Below are 18,187 nucleotides of genomic sequence, written 5' to 3'. Positions count from 1 at the left end.
GAATGAAAATATCGATTTATCGGAAAATCGTATGATATTTCAGAAATGAGAATATTTGGAATTTATTTGTTGTAGTTATTCAATTACTATCGTATTACCGTATTATCCCTTTACAATAATGATTATAAATTACTTTTTTTTCATTACTTAATCCAATCTGGTCGAACAATCATCGGCGGCGGCGTTCGTCGTAGTTTTAACCGGTAGCGGCAGCATTTTCGGCATGATACTCGCTATTTTCCGTTCGCTCGAAAAATCAACTGAAGTTTTGACAAATTTGCTGAAATATCACTGACAAGTTTTCTGTATTTCTCCTCGGGTTATTCTGATTCTTATCAACAGAAAATTCTTTCTTAAGAATTTCCACGGAAGTTTTTATTATTCTAGTTTTCAAAGAAAATTCAGAATATTCAAGAAAAAATCCATTGGAATATTCTTAATTCTCTACGGAAATTCTCTACAATTTTCACGGATATTCTTCAAAATTTATTCGTTGAAGTATTCATCGGCTACGCAGTCTAATGACCAGCTAAAACGCTATATTAATTCTGATCCGACGTTTCGGTATCTTTATTTGTCCTTTTTCAACGGATTAAAATCGCTCAGCGTAATCCATTGAATAGGGACCAATAAAGGTACCGAAACGTCGGATCAGAATTAATATAGCGTTTTAGCTGGTCATCAGACTGCGTAGCCGATGAACACTTCAACGAGTTAATTACAGTTAATAACCACCTCCACTTCAAAATTTACGCAAAAATTTCAATCAGAAAAAAAATCAAAATTTTCATCAGAAATTCCGTAGAAATATTTGAAGGAAATTATCTTTAATTTCTACGAGGCATTCTTTTGAATAAACGGAAGAAAATTTTCCAGATTTTAAATTCTCAATTTTACAGATCTAATCCTAATTTCTAAAGGTAATTTATCTAATTTATCATAGGAACACGTCAAATATTTAATTGAATTCACGTAAGGATTCAAGGACCAGATGTTGTATGTTGTGTCGAGTTGCCACTATTTGTGATGGCAGTGCACACCTCACACCACCCACACTAACGAGAAAAATCATCAAAGCCATCATCATTTTGAAGTATTTTCTTTCACAAAATACATTGCAATTGTTATTTTTGTGTTACTTTGTTCTGATTCAATATATCGATATCGAAAGCAAAAATATCGATATGACCGATATATTGAAAGCAAAATATCGATACAAAAATATCGATATTCCGATATATCGGAAGTATCGGAACGTCCCTACTTTGTAGTCAGGCAGTGCGGACCCGGAAAAGGTGACGCAGAAAGAGTCAGACGGGGAATAAATCATTTGTTTGCAATCCAGTATCGCAACAGGAGGCAAAGAAACGTTCTTGAAACGACCGAAACCTTGTTTCAAATGTCATACTTCCATCCGTCACCACCCCCGCAATCTCACACACTGCTGACGGTAAATAGACCTTATATTCGAGAGTGAAAAGCTCGCAGGTGGCAATCTCGTTGGCCTGTTTGCGATCACTGACCGTGACGCGAAGTTTACTGGATCCAACCATGTCAACGGTCGTGACAGACGAGAATCGCTTTTCCGGATCTTTGCTGATCTGGCTGATATTCAAACGTTTGACTTTGGGTTGGGTCGAAAGAAAACAACACTAGTTTTGGTTTGGAACACCCGAATGCAACCAAACATCTGACATGGAATACAAAGTACCCCCACCAACTTCGCCTTCGCGCATTGCGGACACGAAATGCGCCGCTGCAGCAAGGCACAATCTATTTTAAAGCTAAAGAATTATCACAAGGACAGAAAAAAACACACATACACACACAAAATAATGAAGAGATGAGGGGAAGACGAGTAAAATAAAAAGGAAAAGAACTATTCCAGTGAGATGGAGAAAAAAAGGTAACAATGAGAGGGAGCTCAAGTAAATATGTACTTGCGTTCACACTGCTGTGTTGCCGGCTAACGGTTCTGGCAGCACACACTGGCTGGATGGACACTCGCCGGTGGTGCGGTCAAAGCGAACCACGCTGTTGTTGGTGTTCTCGTCGCAGACAACACTTCAATTGGGTGGATGGATGGTGGCAGGATGGCAGAAGAGAGGGGCGTTGGTGGAGACGCACGATGGATGATGACTGTCGGCGTGGGGCGATGATGCCTGCGCCTGCGATGGACGCCGAAGAAATTGCAAAATTTTGCGTTGTCTTGCAAAAGCAACGAAATGGCTACTTAACTGCTCCAGCTAAGCACCACTTCCACTCAAGTACTATGCTCCAAAACCAGGGAATCTTTTTTTTTTTGGAATCCGCATGCGAAACAAGCGACAAAAGCGAACCAACGACAAAGCTTTGTTTTTGTCGGAGACAATAATTACAAAGATCCGAAAAATTTTATCACCAACAAAAAAGAAGACAATCTTGTTTTCATCCCGTTGTTTTGCATTATTTCTAGAGAAAATTTAGGTTTTATGCTATCAGAGTTTCTGCTTTTATGGAAATATTCAAGAATCGAACAATGATTACAAAAGTAGCATCGTATTTTCGGAAATATCAGAGCATGCAAGGCAAATGATTCTTGTTATATTGTGTTCGGGTTCTGATAAAGGTTTGCCGCTAGGTACGTTTGTCAGTAACAAACTCTATTGATGACAAAGAGTATATTGTTAGGCGTTGCTCGAATATTGATTCCCTGTTCAAAACACTTTCGGAAAAAAAACCTCTACCTGTAGTTCAGGAAAAAAACCAAAAGAGAAGCAGACCATACGTGGACTTATAACCGTCTCGCTCGGATGCTCGACCTGGAATGGTCGAATCATTCTTGATGGGTAGCATAGGGGAAGAGGCCCCAAACCCCCCCCCCCCCCCCCCGGGGCAAAACAACATTCAGGTGTTCACTTATATTTACCATGTTTGAGATAGCCTTAATAAAACTAGACGTGAAATTAGGTACGTTAGGCGAAATTATGTACGTTTCGCAAAAGTGTCAAAATAATATATAGGAATGTAGGAAAAACTGAAATTTTCCACATTTTGATGAAACATCTAACATTTCGGCGAGGCAAAACGCCCTAGTGGAACTATCTTACAATGTACTCGCGTCTCCACGCACTATCCATACCAGAATGCTGATGTGCCGACGCATGGTGCTTTGTTCCCTAGGAGCTGCCAGCTAAAAGGCGTTTTGCCTCATGAGTTTTCCGGCAACGAAATATCACCACTTTTTTGAAATGTGAATATTATCAATATGATTGAGATTTTTTCTAATTTTAATATGGCATCAGCTAGCTATATTGTTTAACTGTTGTCTAAGGTAGAAACACCCATGAAAAGCGTTATAGCTAAGGCACAAAAGCAGTCTATGCTTAGCTAGGGCATATTGCCCCTCCTTCCCCTAGTTCTTATAATCTGGATTTTTTCCGAACTGTCTCTTTTAAGTTAAATTAAATTTAATTCGGGACATGAGACAGAGCTTAGATGCCAACACGAGACCCCCGAAGTACTTTCATTATTTTTATTTCCGTTTCCTACTTCGATCAGCAAACCCTGAAGAGCATTTTAAAGTGTAGTTTAAGTATGCTCTGTGATCAGGGATTAAAATTGTATGTTATCTTTCTTCAATATGGTAGGAAGATGCTCCGTCTGCGTCTTGCTCTGGAGCCCGCGTGGATCCTGAATTCATATGAGTAGTGACGAACTGGCCTCCTACCAAAATTTACTTAAATAAAAGAAAAAAAAAAAGATGTTTGTTGTGAACTTTTCAAACTGCGATTATTTGTATATTTCTAAGGCAAAACTGAAATCATGGTGGCGAGAAGGGCCTGTGTTTTTATCTAAATATTGACAACCAGTAGATCTTTTATCGAAAAAGTACACCAAAAACCGGCTACTTCTGTTGACACGCGGCAAACGATTATTGTCATATTCTGTTGCAGTTTAGGACAATCGCAAATTGAGTTTATCCTGAAATTTACAAGAGGGGATAATATTGTTTGCCATTAGCAATGGTTCAGTTTCCAACTTGGTGTACATATATTATTCAAATATTAGTAATGAGAAGATCAAGGTTAGCGATTTTCTGTTTTCTCATACTTTAATTCAATAATTTGTACCACACAAACTAACATTTTCTCAAATAAATGGAAGCTTTCAAAATGTATTAATTTTTTCTGAGTCATTCAGCACATGATGTTATCCAGTATGATAGGAATACTGCCCACACAACAGCATCAAAGAATGTGGCGAAAATTGGTTTTTCCAAACCAGGCTCATGTGACGAAGGGAAGAACGATCTAGGATGCATCATTGGGGAAGCACATAAAATCACTCGTTGCGTCAATAATAGTGAGGCACCAGCAAACAAATATGCGAGTGTGGGCAGTATAGATTAATAAGATAAAACGTTGTTTATACTTAAGGTGACTTCCATAATAATTCTGAAATTATGAAGATTTGATAACATCGAATGTTACAAATCCCTTACGGAGAAATTTCTTTAGGAGAAACTCCCTTAAGAATTCCTTCGGATGTTTATATAGAAGTTCTTTCAGCAATTTAATTAGGAAAACCTTAAGAATTTTTAAATAAATTCTGCCGGGTTTTTCTTTAGATATTTTTCTTGGGAAATTCCTTCAGGAATTGAACCGAAAAATCCTTTAGGAATCCAAAAGGAAATTTCTTTAGACAGTCCTTCGGAAATTGCTTCATAAATTCCTTCGGAAAACCCTTTTCGAAATCTTTTGGAATTCTTTTGAAATTCCCTCTAAGAATTCCTTCAGGGAACCTTCAGAAATTATTTCAGTATTACTTCCGAAAAATCTATTTCTTCCCATTGTTTTAAGTAATTAATAAGGAAAACCTTTTGGAAGTTCCTTTGGACATTCCTTCAGGAATCCTTTTGAAAAGTCCATAAGGAATTCGTTAAAAAAATCCTTTTGGATATTATTTCAGAAGTTTCTTTGGAAATTCCTTCATTGATTCCTGTAGAAAATTCATAAATGAAGAAAATAAATAAGAGAAAAAACATTTCGGGAAGAATTCGTAAGGAGTTTTCCGGCAAAATTTCCGATGGAATTACTGGGAGAATCATCCGAATGAATTCCAAAATAAATTTCCGAAGAAATTCTTGTAGAAATTTTCGAAGGAATTTCCTGAGAATTTTGAAAAAAATACAAATGGAATTTTTGAAGAAATTCAAAGAGAATTAGACATATTTCCCAAAGTATATTCCGAAGGAAATTTGTAAGAAATTTCTAAAGTGCACCCGATTCTGTTTTTACACGGATTTTTTGCAAAGTTGCTCCATTTTGCATGATTCGTCGAGAAATCATTAAACTTTTTTTACACGGATTTTCGAATTTTGAACTGAAAACTTTTTTACACGGAACGCAAAATAAAGAAGAAATTTCAGAAAAAAAATCTCGGAGCCTAAAAGAAATCCTTAAAGAATTACCGAAGAATTCCATAATAAATATCCAAAAGCATTCATTCGGAATTTTGTATAGCTACATAAACGAGTTTCAAAAAGAATTCCTGAGGAAAAATTCGAACAAATTGATTGAATTCCTTCCTAGGATTTTCCAAGAATTCCAGGAGGATCTTCTGAAACAATTTCTGCAGGATTAAAAAAAAATATTTCGAAGGAAATCTCAAAGAAGAAATTCAAATTTTCAAAGGAGTTCCTAAAAGAATTTTCGAAGTGCAGGGGATGGACAGAATGATCGGGACAGGCAAAGTTTTGTCATACTTCAAATGACCATAACCGATTTCTTTGGTTCTGCCATTATTCGATAAGAAAATTTACTTTGTTTTGGAAAATATGGTCAAATTCATGTTCAGGCTACCAGATGCCGTAGATATTCGGAATTGTTTCGGAGCATTTCAAAAATGCTATTTTTTATCGCTTATATTTTTCACTTGAGGACCTCTTTATGATTTTCAAATTTTGATCAAATTTAGAAGATATGACCCCTGGCCCTGACCCCTGTCCTACACTAAAATCAAAGTGCAAAAAATTCTGTTCTCTGATTTTACCTCACCTAAACATTTTTTTTATCTTAATTCAGTAAGTGCAACTAATGAAGGGATACTTGAGTGTTTTCTCTGGATTGTATTTTCAGCACGCGCGTTCCTTGGCTCTTTGGTGCGCATTTTTTTTTTTGACAATTTGGCATGACGTTTAGAAAATTCATATATCTTTCTATTAACCCTAAGGTACACCGGGGCAAGTTTAAATGCGGGGTAAGTTGAAACGGAAGCTGTAATTCGGAAAGAAAATGACCGAATGCCCTGATTATTTTTTACAACAAACTACTCCCCTGAACGCACCTTCTGACGGCCAGTCCCAGAAGATTGCAGTTACAAATAAGCAATCCCTGCCTATGTTATTTTTTGCCCTTTGCAAAATTCTAATCAACTTTTTGTCATGCCAATAAAACAGGTCTCAAAATGATGTTTGGAAGAGTGTTTTCACCAAATTTGCACGGTAAGTAATCATTCAATGTTGAAAAAGCATTATGATTATGAAAAATCGATGGGAGATCCGTTTTAATTTGTGTATGTCGGTCGCTTGAAATCGCTCCGTAATTCAAACCCATCGGGGCAAATAGAAATGTGCGATGCGGGGCAAGTTGAAACAAAGATTCAAAACGTCACCCTCGCAATTTATTTTTCTAAAATTAAACATGGTCTAAAATTCAACAATACATTCGGAAAACATAAATTTATAAAAAGGTCCAAACTGCTGAAAACAAATTTAATAAATTTACGCCCATCCCACCCATCCGCCCATCCCGTGAATCCAACCCTCCTACAATCTCGACTAAAGAGTAAAATGAAAAGGGGTCATGTTTAAACCGCATGATCTAGTTTTGAGATTCTCAATCTACTTTTCCTCGTAGTTAGCACTGGCTTGTAAACATTACGTTAACTCTACCTTTCACTTCATCAGCCCCCTCTTTCTCCAATCGAGGAGTTGATGAGAAATACGCTGGTTAATTAATGTGAATTTATTAAGAAGCCACAACCGAATATATGAAGCGCACAATTCAAGTGAACCAAAGATGAACCATCCTGAAAAGTAATCCGATTGGTCACCAGTAGGAGGCAATCAATCTGATAAATTTCCAGCGTAGTGCGTTCTCTAGAATTTGGTCCCTGAAAATTACCCTTGTGACTTTGTTGTATGCTGCCCTTATTCGCAGAAGAGTCCCATGCCAGTTTTCTCCGGCTTGAGTAATTTGCCGTTTGCCAAACATGTTTTGCATGAAGAAATACAAAAAAAAATTGAAAAAAAATGCAATCTTTCCATAAATTGTACATAATATTCTTTATTTGTATACTTTGATATGACACAATTGAATGGACCATGTTTTCTTTTAGAGTAAAAGAGTATCATTATCTGGAATATGACTTTTATGCGAGTAAATATCAAGATAAAGCAACACAATTTGGGATTTGGTTTTCAAATTTTTAGAACAAAGCCTACTATTGCATCAATTTTTCAGACAATTTTAAGCTAATTTCTAGAAAGAAAATCAAAATCTTAAAAAAATTACATGGTACTCTTATGTAAATTTGGTCACCTTTACAACCTCGTGCATCTTGAGTCACAATGAGTACATATATTGTGATTTTAATACGGGAAAAAAAGCTTATGTCTGTATATAGTACAGTGTTTCAACTTGCCCCGATACGCGGGGCAAGTTGAAACGATGCATATAAAAGAGTAGTTTCAGTATACAAAATATTTATAAAAAAGTTTGGTGAGGTTGCTTATTTTTTATGTACAATCTTTGGATTTCACGGAAACGGCCATAACTTAGGTGTTTGTCGAACGACATCTGACATCAAGATATCATGAAAAGCTCTAGTTTCTGTAAAAAATATATAAAGAGCCAATATTTCACTAATGCTACTAAAATGCCCTCAAATAATCCAGAATATCTCCGGTTTGCGGCAGTCTCAACATGAAGTTTCCGAAACTTGATGAATTGTCCGGCGAACAGTGACAGTCAGAGCTTAAAATATTCATCTTCATGAAGCAACTTCAGTCCGAATATTGACAAACATCGCATGATTATTCAAAACATAGAATGACATAGTCAGATGCAGAGTGTAAAATAATCGAAATTTTTTGGTGAAGTCCACCTTTCTTCATTTGTCAGCTCACTTCCAAACACATTCATAGTCGGCTCTGGACTGTCAATATTCGGTTGAATATTAGTCATTGAATATTTATGCATTTTCTACAAATTGATAAATTATCTGGAATCTGAACACGTTTTAAATGAATAAAGTAATTTATCACATAGAACTGAATCCGATTTGCTAAGTGGGGCCCTCCTTAGCCGTGCGGTAAGACGCGCGGCTACAAAGCAAGACCATACTGAGGGTGGCTGGGTTCGATTCCCGGTGCCGGTCTAGGCAATTTTCGGATTGGAAATTGTCTCGACTTCCCTGGGCATAAAAGTATCATCGTGCTAGCCTCATGATATACGAATGCAAAAATGGTAACTTGGCTTAGAAACCTCGCAGTTAATAACTGTGGAAGTGCTTAATGAACACTAAGCTGCGAGGCGGCTCTGTCCCAGTGTGGGGATGTAATGCCAATAAGAAGAAGAAGAAGAAGATGTATGTATGTATGTAGTTAGCCACCATCCTGGCTAGAGTCTTGCTCTGCATGCGGTTCAACTTGACAGTAAGGTCAAATTTCAATATGATTTTGCATTCAACATATTGCTACGTATATATTTATTAATTTTTTTGACAAAAAAAGGAGCTGGATAGATCACTATATTAAATTTTTCCTCAGGTTTCGAAGCGTCCATAGTTCAAACAATTTAATATGGGAAAAAAACTTCATTCGAACCATGTGTCATCTAATTGCAAATCACTACACGCTAAAAGTACATGTTGGAGATTAGCCAACCAATTGACGGGTGAATTTCCGAGATATTAATATAGGTGAGGAACGACCGGAACGAGAGGATTTATGTTCTTATCCTAGTATTAATATATTCCTGTAATTATATTACATCTTATAGACTACAATCGTTACAATGTAAATAACGATTTTACACCGTCCTGAATCAAGTTCAATGTTGTTTTTATCTATTTGCACTTACGTTTAGTCCCGTTTGTCCTACGTTTACGGGAAAGAATTTAGGCTTCGAATCACCGGGGGTCGTATTTGCTACTAGTCACAAACTAGTGCTGCGTGACAAAATAAATCCGTACTAAAATAGCCGTTGAATAAGTTCATGTAAATGGTTCGATTAATAGTAGTTACCTTTGCACGTAGATATAGATATAGAAAGGATTTTAGGTTAAGTATTTAGATACTTTAGGCAAGCACTGTGAAATAGATATTTAGTTTAGAATAACAATATTTTAAGGCATGTTCAATTTAAGATACTACCTAGTAAATTTCTGTAGATTAGCACGATTTCTTAATTTCACTTCTTTATAGAGTAAGTATAATTTAGGAGCTAAGGAGCTATGAGTTTTATTGTAATCTTTGAACGATAAACTGCGTGTTTTGATTCTCGATCGAATACAAAGCTAGCTCTTACAAAGGCATTCAATTATGGGCAATATAATGGATGGGAAGGTGTGTCATAATCACTACTTTGCATCTATGTGTGTTTTGGGTGATAGGGTGCGCATTTACGCTAGGGGCGTATTCAACAGTACATGTTTTCTGGGCTTTCGGAAGGCAATCTAGGGGAACTGCTCCGTTTTCAATCTCACTGTACATGAACCGGTGCCAGCGAAAGTGGTACATAAACCATTTTTGTCATTTTTGAGTTTTTTACATCAACGGCCTCTATTTGCAAAGATCTAGTAAGTGATTAACGAAAAGGTGATTTTTGGCAAATAAATCTGGAGATATGCACATTTTATTTTCTGGTATATATCACAATGGCCATTTCGTTGCCAGAAAAAGTGGTACATGTACAGTCCCACCCACTAAAATCAGCTTATTTAAAAGAAAATTCGGCAACAAGACTGTTTTCACAACAGATTTTAATCCTATTTTAAATTTCAAGATAGTTTTCTGCCGTTTAGAATGATTTTAAAAATGTACATGTACCACTCTTACTGTCAACGTTTTTCGGTTTCTGTTTCCTTTTGTTCCCATTAATAGTGGTACATGTGCAATTTGCTCCAATAAACTTTAAATTTGTCATAAACTTTGTTTATTTTTTCTTACTATCTTTAGATACATCAGTCATAACATGTTGGTATAGTTTTGTTGCAAAAAAATTGCAAATGTGAATTTATTATTCGATGTTTTTGGGAAAATGCGTCTCCTGAAAAATTTACTCAATGTAACATGTTCCACTTTTGCTGGCACCGGTTCATATATTCATATCATCGCGAAACAAAGAAATACGGCACAAATTTCGTTCCTTTTTTTTGCTAACATACATGCTCACTGCTGAAAAAATCACAAAAATAATAAACAAATCAAATACCTTTTCGTTGCTTTGTTTTTCGTAGGACCAATATCGGAGCTATGAGATGAAGTCCAGGAGCAGTAACCCTATCTGTTTGCGGGGTAGATTATCAGGATATTGGCCATGACGTGTGGGCATGCGAGAAGCATCGTGGCTCCAGATCTGTGCTAACTGAACATCTCCGGTCCTCAGAAAACAACCAAAGTTTATTAGGGAAGTGTTGGTGGGTTTTGATATCAAATACATGTCTCTTGTTTACCAATTTATGAAAGTTCCTGATGTTGGACTGTAAGTATATACCGTCCATTCCCTTGTCTGTCGTACCCAATAACGAATGTCTTCCTTCTGTTGTCAATTTTAATGCCTGTCGTTGATTCCTTTCCTCTCGTAGTTGTCTCCCAAGAAAATGTTTGTTTGGCCCGTTACATTTGTGAAACTTCGCTAAGAATGTCAGCTATGTGAACATCAGCATTACTTAAGCAACATTATTTTACAAGAAACATAAAAAACTGAACTGAAAAACATGATTTCGGCTCCCTCACGCTTCACGGCAAATGAGACTCCCGAATAAACGATAGATAAAAAACAAATTTCTGGGAAAAATATGAAAATTTAAGGGTCAAGCGCCCCATCGTGTTTTAGTTTAACTGGGCCAGTGCTGATATCCATTCCGTCTTCTCCTAACTAACTTCAACGAGGCCGTGGTCTGAACTGTTATTGACCATTTTAATGTTCGAATCACTAAAACATTAAGAAAGCCTCAAAAGTACATTTTGAACCATTCTCTCCTAGACTACCATTCTGTGTCATGCCAACGAGCAGTAAACTCTGGGCTCGCTGGAATTTCCCACTCGTTTACCCACTGGACCTGTTGATTTTGGTACACCGTACATGTCTATACACAAGGTAGGTATCTACACGGATAAAGTGAGAAAGAAGTGACAGAAAAAATCACATTTTCCGACCAGGTTACTGTAAGCGAAGGATGTCTACAGGATCTAGTTGTTTGGCAATAAATCAAATATACAGTCTAGGTATCATTAGGATCCGTGCAGTGAAACACCGTCAACTGAATCATCATCGGCGCTTTTGTTGGGATATTATTGATTTGGTAATTTTATCCTTGCTTATTGGCTCTAGTGTTTGCAGAGCACAAAAAGTGTTCGAAGCAATTCTCGCTAACACCAGGGGGTTAAATTTGTTCGTGTATGTAGGTATTCCACAGCAAGATTGTGAAATGATATTAACTTGATTTGAAACGATTCACGCTTTAAATCACGACACAGTAAAGGTTGAGCTTTACTATCGCTTGGAAATATTTGCAACCAAATTTTTGACTTCAGTTCCTCATTTGTCATGAGCTCATCATATCGCCAGTTCTAAGGGAGCACCTGGCAGGGGAGAGGACTGAAAGCAATGACCCTCACGCCCAACCTAGGAACCTCCCGCAATCATAAAATACAATACATAATAATTACCAAAGCAACTTAGAACTAAAAACATTAAAATACAATAAGATTTGGTTGGAAATCCTGAAGCTGGAACGAAAATTCCTGAAGGTTAAACTCATTGATATCATCCTGTACTAGGGTGTCAACCGGTTCGGCGAACTGGACGGTTTTTTATGCGCAAATACCGCACCGTATCTGCGTTTGTATGTTAAATGTCACTAGCTCTCATACCGCAAAAAAATATGGATCGGGAAAACTGAATAAATCCAATCATGCTGCAACGTTTTTGATTTTTTACTGACTTCTGCTCTACCCGTCTTGCCAACGATGATGCTGGCGTTTAACATAAAACACGGCGAGATTTATCTTCATTGTTATTCATCAGGTTCTCGGGAGCTTTTCCGCTTGTGTGGTCTGCATAAGCAAGGCAGGACCAACTATGGTCGTGACATACATCGTAGTAAATTTTGTATGAAATAGATTTTTATGCCTGATGAAGATGTATCTCACTATCTTATTTTTTTAAATTTACAATAACATTAGATTCTTCAACAACGTCCAGGATTAATCCCGAGTCCACTGAGTGAGAGCCTAACGCGCTGCTTGTCGGTTATCCTTGCTTCGTGGGAGCACAACAATTGAAGTGTAACTGGTTATCCATTTTAACGATTTATACATGAAGAAAGTTCCTGAAAAAATGAACTATAATCATGATAATCATTTTAGAATTTCATGATTTTCTATTCATAACCCATTCCCATGGATTTGTTTCCGTCTACCTATAATGACACATGTTAATAAAAACTTTATTTTACCTATAACTTGGGTTGTATGTGGTTAAACTTCCTATATGTACAGTGTCTATATTGCAAAACGAACCCTCTTCTCTTGTTGAAATAAAAAAGAAAGTGAAATAAATGGACGCAAATTTGAATTTTAATAGCACTTGCCTGGGAAATTTGCAAACACTTTACCCTGGTTACTCTCGGCTGCTACTGCAGCACACGCAAACAGAAGACCTCCATTGCGTATCCATTCAAAAGAAATAATACGAGAAAAAAGCAAATAATGCCAGAGAAGAAGATAAATAACAGTTGGCTCATGCCCCGATCCCCAAACAAGGACCTGGCTGGCAAACGCCGACTTTGATGGAAATCTGATTTTATGCAAATGTTTTGCACATAAATTTAGCATTTTCGCGTACCTACGTATTTCACGGTGCCCCTATAGAATGATATAATCTTTAAATAATCGGTATTAGTGATACCGCCGAGTTTTGGCAAAATAATCAGTACGCCATTTTTGTTGTTAATTTTTATCAGAACTTTCGAAATAAATATGAGAACTGATGTGTACTAAATGGTACTAAAAATAAAAATAATGGAAACTATTCTCAAAAATATTCTAAAAGCCTTTTCCGTAGTCTGAATGTTCAATGATATGATGAAGAGTATGTTGATGACAAAGTTCACTCATCTTATTTTCATTCCATGTGATATCACGTCAAATACCTCGTAAATGTTCATAATCTGAATAGCCTATAACAGTCGATTTCTGAATCCGTCTTGTCCTTCTTCTTTTTATTGGCATTACATCCCCCATTGGTAGATTGCCGCCTCGCAGCTTTCATTAGAGACTTCCACATTTGTTAACTGCGAGGTTTCTACAACTTCCGTTTTGATATCAAGTGACAACGATAGGGTTTCATTTTAGTTATGGGTACTATTTTTTCAACATTATGCTTATTTAACCAGAGACACCGTGTTTGTTCTAATGCCGTCAAGAATGGCGTTCGGTATAGAAGAGGATATGCAAATGAACGGAAATAGCGCGGAAATGAAGCTCTATTTCCTACTTATAGGTTAGGGAGAGTATTTAAAAGTGCATTCGTGGGTCAAGTGACTTTCAGCATGAAGACAATCGCTAAATCTATGTACATATATAATAATAAAATTGTCCGCGTTCGTATCTGCATAAATGGTTGCTAATTTCGGTTGTCGGCACCATACATGGTCGGTTGTCGGCACCCCATTTTCCAAGGAAGATATGATGATAAATCAAAGCGAATTGCCAAATTTCAAGTTATTAGCCACGTTGTAAGCAAAAATAACAATTTTTGAAAGCATTATTAAATATGTATAATGTTTTTCAATGTAATTTATTTCATTACTATTTACATAATAAATCTTGATATGTTTAGCCATAACGCCCTCAGTTTTTAATGATTTTTTCGGGATGCCGACAACCTACCACCTGTTTCTAAACGGCATAAAATCAACACCTAACAAAATTGTTATTACAAATTTTAACAGGCAAAATAAATCAAATTTCTACTCCAGTTGTTAGCTTATGTCCATTGGTATGCAAATATCACCACTTTGTTCAATTAGACGAAAGTTATGAACCAAGCACAAAAGGGTGTTGACCAGAGTCTCTTAATTCTCGTGTATACTTGGATGAGACAGTGTGCCATGAGCTACAAAAGCTCACGTAGCACCGATTCAGTGCGACGAGAGAAGCTAGCACGAATAAAATAACTAAGTGAGCGTGTCTCAATGTACGTCTCATGAGACTCATCTCATGCGCTAGGAATGCATAGCTGGCGTCACTTAGGCGACGATATTATTGAATGAAAATTTCCCGCTCAAGCTGTTTTACGCATCTCCGCTGTTGTTTGCAAAGGTTTGCCATGGCAAACAGCGCATGAGCTGATCGCATTGTGATGTCTCAATCCGACTCACCAATGTTAATGTGAGGTACACAAGCTTCGTGAGACTCGCGCGCGCTAAATTTTATGTGCGCCTAGCAGTCGTTGCTCAATCTCATCCTTTTTTGTACGCGTGCATGATGTCTGGTGTTAACAACCGACCTCTTTTCCCTACTTTGTTGTAATTCCTTGATTGCCACTAAAATTCAACAGTCGTAATTTTTTAAACTTACTCGAAAGATTTTCGTTCAATTCGCTCAGACGAACAACAAATATGGCTACTGTGGATCCCTCTACTGTGGCTTGACCCTCGATTCGCGTGGGAAACATTCTCGACTCCCTGAGCATAATGTATCCATTGTGCTGGCACACAAGATTCAGACCACTTGCTGGTCAGTTCGTGTATCCATCAGTACCCTTTGATTTTGCTGGGAAATGCTTTGTAACGAAAATTGCGTTTCAAACCGTCTCCCAGCAAAATCAAATAGGATCTGTTGAGCACACAGTATAGATATAGCATATGCCCTATAGATTAGACAGTAGAAGGTAGGGAAACCGGAACTTTTCACTTTTGGGTGAAACATCTAACACTTTGGCGAGGTAAAACTTGCACTGTTCATACTAGAGTTGCTGATTTGCCTACGTGTGATGCTTTGTTCCTTAAGAGCTGCTAGCTAAATGGCGTTTTGCCTCATGAGTTTTCCGGCAACAAAGTAAGTACAGTCGCCTCTCCACATCTCGATATTCAAGGAACCATCGAGATAGGGAGAGGTCGAGAAATGGAAGGGAAATTTTAATGGGTACTAGTCCCAAAAAAGGTCGTTGCTATGGAAAACGACAACAAAACAAATGTCATTTCTTGTTGTTGATATGTTTGTTATTGTCCAAAAATGGTCTAGTAGCCAAACAATGTGAACATTTCGACATAGGGAGAGTGGTTCTAAAGAAAAATATGATCAGAACACATCGAGATAGAGAAATATCGAGATAGGAAGGTTATCGGGAAGTAGAATGCCTAAATGTATGTGGATTGAAGGGACCGAGGAAGCCATCGACATAGAGAGAGATATCGAGATAAAGAACATCGAGATGTAGAGAGTCGACTGTATAACCATTTTTTCGAAATGTGAATATCATCAACATGTTTCACATTTACAACAATTTTCATAAAGCATTAGCTAGCTATGTTTTTCAACTGTCTCATGCGGGGGTCTGATGTTTTGGTTGTGTTTTCGTAGTGTAGATGCAGTCTCGTTTCTTCTGCTTGTCGTTTATGGAACTGTCAGTGTGGAACGCACCTATCTCTTTCTTTCCCATGATTCTTCTTATGGCTGTCAGTGCGGAATTTTCTATGTTGGCTAGGAAATGAAATATTGACAACTAAGACATTAAAGCTGTCTTTGCTTAGCTAGGGCATATTAATGGATACATATTGGACCATCATCTCCTTCGTGGTTGAGGCCAAAAAGATTATTCAAATTAAGAGCACATAGCGGTACAAAACTTTTCCAGCATTGCGACCGGCTCCTGATTTTACAGATTCCATTCTTGTTTTCATGAGTTGCACTTCCCATTTTGAATCAATGAAAGTGATATCAAGTAATAACGTTCATAATCTAAACCGGCTATAAGAAATGCTTCCTACCACAAGATAAAATTCCTTTCACTGCGTTTTGATTGCATTCGATAGCAATCGAATTAGAGTCAGCGATGCCATGATTGAGCTCCATTGCATGGCAACTGACTGAGTCTAATATGCTGGCGAAATGTAGGTAGCTATTCGTTGTCATCATCGTCGTCAGCGTAGACAGTCATAAAGGAAATAGCTACTCGCTCAGCCATCACATCCAAACCCACAACTATAGGTACTGCACTGCGTTGTCAAGGGAAACACAAGAGAATATATGAAAGTGATCCAATTATCCTACCAAAAGTGGATGTGAAAGCAGTTATCTCAACAGGATACTTCCGATAGGTATGATAGAATATACGGCGGCACTACGGATCAATAAACTGAACATTGTTGTCCCTTTTCGTATCGCTGCTGCAGTAATGATGACAAATGTGATTTCCACTGGCAAGTCGAATGTCGAGATATCTGCTATAACTCTTCCTATCCATCAGCATCCAATGTGCTGATAGCAGTAATGACATCAACACACAAGTGGCACCTACGGAAGATGCTGGTGAAAAACCACTAAGGCCTCTTTTTCGTGGAATACTGCTTATGCTTGCGATGAGTGCTACGTTTCGAATTGAATTCTTCCGCTGCTCAATTTGAACCAAGAGCATATGCAGCACATTTGAAATTCAAGAAGGCTTGAAGAATAACGAATAAAGTTCTCGTGGTGAAAAAATGGAACTGAAGGAATATAAACTTTCATAAAATCGATAATAATTCGTGCTGACAATGGAACTAAAGTCCATTTAGTATCACTCGACAAATTCCGAACTTTGAATGACATAGCAACATCATCAACTTTTCAAATATGACCAAAATAAAAATAAAATGTTCTCCCTGTTGTCTGTAGAACGATGGGAGAAAGAAGCATCCGATAGGTGAAAACAAAGCTGTTATCCATTTATATCGAGGTGGTTAAAGCAAATCCAGCGTGGGGCGTCGAACAACATTCATTTTTATTTATACATGGATTGCATTTTTCATTAAAGACTTGCATTATTCTTTTAATGGTCGGTATGATAAAAACGAATTTCTGTCTGGACTGTTGGACAATGGAGGACACGACACGTTGGATCAATCTCGATACGCTAGGATATGGATGCTCTGAGGTAGTGCGTAACGGTGTGCGCACTACTAATTTGATGCCAAATACGTCAAAATTGTTGAAATAGCCAATTTCTACAAAAAATATCGAAAAAATTGCATTCTTATGGTTGTAGAGGTCATATACTCGCATAATACCAACCGAATTAACATGTAGGATACTCATTATAATTGGGGCCCTCCTTAGCCGTGCGGTAAGACGCGCAGCTACAAAGCAAGACCATGCTGAGGGTGGCTGGGTTCGATTCCCGGTGCCGGTCTAGGAAATTTTCGGATTGGAAATTGTCTCAACTTCCCTGGGCATAAAAGTATCATCGTGCTAGCCTCATTGATATACGAATGCAAAATTGTAACATGGTTTGGAAACCTCGCAGTAGATAACTGTGGAAGTGCTTAATGAACACTAAGCTGCGAGGCGGCTCTGTCCCAGTGTGGGGATGTAATGCCAATAAGAAGAAGAAGAAGATACTCATTATAATGTACATAGAATTCGAAAAATATTTTACGATAACAAAAATTATTTAAATCGAAAGTAGCAAATATATATGACGATAAGTGCAAAAAGCATCTTTTTCCAAAAATCACTCTGTCGGAGCCTTTAAACTAGTTTTTAGCATTAAGGATTGTTCTACAGAAATGCTGCAGATGCGAAAATCTTTCATTTAAGGCTTGAGCACCATGAGTTTTCGAACATAGTGTTTTTTGGGACACCCTAAAAGGGACTGTCCCTACTTCGGTTGGGTAACGCGTGGGCTGCTTTGGCAGTAGAGCGAGTGATCTGCTT

The sequence above is a fragment of the Armigeres subalbatus genome, chromosome 3, assembly GCF_024139115.2.
Source record: "Armigeres subalbatus isolate Guangzhou_Male chromosome 3, GZ_Asu_2, whole genome shotgun sequence".
NCBI lineage: Eukaryota > Metazoa > Arthropoda > Insecta > Diptera > Culicidae > Armigeres > Armigeres subalbatus.
Note: the sequence above shows the minus strand (reverse complement) of the source record.